Source organism: Micromys minutus (genome assembly GCF_963924665.1).
Source record: "Micromys minutus genome assembly, chromosome: 3".
NCBI lineage: Eukaryota > Metazoa > Chordata > Mammalia > Rodentia > Muridae > Micromys > Micromys minutus.
Window position 1 is genome coordinate 8,355,112 of NC_137972.1, and position 2,265 is coordinate 8,357,376.

General features: G+C 45.3%; 1 pseudogene across 1 annotated transcript; it reads right to left on the reverse strand.

Annotated features, from left to right (window-relative positions):
• Window positions 1–332: 332 nt before the first annotated feature.
• Window positions 333–1,736, reverse strand: LOC308418351 (splicing factor U2AF 35 kDa subunit-like; annotated as a pseudogene). Its single transcript has 2 exons — window positions 1,604–1,736; window positions 333–758 (listed from the first exon to the last, which is right to left on the reverse strand). The product of its transcript is annotated as a splicing factor U2AF 35 kDa subunit-like (transcript).
• Between the last annotated feature and the right edge of the window lie 529 nt (window positions 1,737–2,265).

A 2,265-nucleotide genomic window follows, 5' to 3' on the forward strand; every position in this document is an offset into this window, starting at 1 on the left:
ACTTTTACCTGTCGAATTAGTTTTGTCTATGATGCTAGGCCAAACTTCAGCTTAACTCTTTTGCACATGAATATTATCTTAGTTACTTTTTATGGCTCTCTTTTTTTTTTTAAGCCATTTTGTTTTTTAAATCCCATTCTGGCTTGTCAACCAACTACACCATGGTCTAGCAGACACATGGTAAACAAACAAACAAACAAACAATAGCAACAGCAACAAAATCGGCTCAGCTCAGAATTGCCCAGATCTCTCCTGGTCTCTTGTCCTGTCACACTCTTGCCCTCTGCCATGGTGCCCATGGTCTCTGATCGGGAACACAGTTCCTGGAGGAATCAGAGACATGGATCTAGGCTTCCACACAGCTCCTGTCGCAGCTCTCTTGAGATTGGCTTCAGATGCATGAAGTTGCAGAAACCCCCTCTTCTGCACTCCCCCATTTCCTACTGGCAGCAGCAGGCTTCCCTTAAGTCAGTTACTGGGGACAGCTCTGCATGGACTGGCTGCCCATTGATCCAGCGGTTATTGAAGGCAGTCACAGCTGTCTCCCATCCTCTCACCTGACATACACGGTCCCCAGCAGTGCTCTCTAGGTTGTCACAGACGCTCATCTCCTCAACCTCCCAGTACTTTTCTCCCATCTCAGTGAAGACTTCCTCAAAGAACTCATCACAGTGCTCCTGCATCTCCATGTGGGTCACAGCACAGCGCAAAGCCATCAGCAGACTGGGGTTAGAGTAAATGTTCAAGAGGGCAGTGGTCTCCACTTATCAGTGAGTGCAAAAAAAAAGTGTGTTCTTTTGTGACTGGGTTACCTCACTCAGGCTAATAGTTTCTAGTTCCATCTATTTGCCTAGGAATTTCACAAAGTCATTGTTTCTAAGAGCTGAGTAGTCCATTGTCTAAATGCAAGGCCAGAATGTGGATGCCTCAGTCCTTTTTAGAAGGGAGAACAAATCACTCACAGAAGGAAATACAAGGTCAAATAGAGGAGCAGGGATTGAAGAAAAGATCAATCAGATCACCTGGGGATCCACCCCATATGCAGCCAACAACCCAAGCACTATTGCTGATGCCAAGAATTGCTTACTGGCAGTAACAAAGTATGAATGCCTTCTCAGAGGCTCTGCCAGAGTCATACAGATACAGTTGAGGATGCTTGCAGCTAACCATTGGACTGAACACAGGGACCCCAATGAGAGAGAGAGAGAGCTAGAGAAAGGACTGAAGGAGCTGAAAGGGTTTGCAGCTTCATGGGAAGAACAAGATTATCAACCAACCAAATGCCCCAGAGCGCCCAGGGACTAAAACACAAACCATTGAGCACACATGGAGAGACCCATGGCTCCAGGTGCATATGCAGCAGAGGATAGCATTGTCTGGCATCAATGGGAGGAGAGGCCTTTGGTTCAGTGAAGACGCGTTTTCCCAGTGTAGGGGAATGCCAAGGCACTGAGGTGGAGAGGGTAATTGGGAGAGGGAGCACCTTCATGGAAACAAGTGGAGGGGGTATGGGAGTGGGGGTTAGAAGATAACATTTGAAATGTAAATACAGAGAATATCTAATAAAATAATTTTTAAAAGAGGGCAGCGGTCTGGCTAAAGGTTGTTTTTTTTTTTTTTTTTTGTGCAACCAAGAACATCTGTCTCCATGACGACACGCTCCGATTTTTGAAATAAAATGAACAGTTGTTTTTGTCTTTCTTGGTGCTGAAGGTGGAGGCTAAGTATTCAGCCATTTTCCAGCAGACGACCCCCTTCTTTTTATGGTTCTTTGAATAATACAACCAACAGCAACAGTGTAAAGAGCAAAAGCTTGCAGTTCCAGATGAGTTGTGTCATGGCTGTTTGTTCCTTTTTGCTTTTCTGTCAACCTGACACAATCTAGAATCTGGATAACAAACAAACAAACAACAACAAAAACTGTTAATTGAGAAAATGCCCCATAAGATTGTCTCCTGGCAAGCCTGTGGGGCATTTTCTGGATTGATGATTGATGTTGGAGGAGTCAGCGCACTGTGGGTGGTGCCACCCTTGGGCAGGTGGCCTTGGGTAGTATAAGAAAGTAGTCCGTCTTGACTTTTCTTGCTGATGTACTAAGCTGTACACTGAAACAAACCCTTCCCTCTTCAAATCGCTTTTGGTCACTGTGTTTATCCTGGTAACAGAAAGCACACTGGGGCGGTTCCGTTAAGATTTTCTTTACTCTGTTTCTGGGCACACTTCGAGGCAAAACATCAGAGTTTCAAGGGTGTGTGTCAGAGGTTA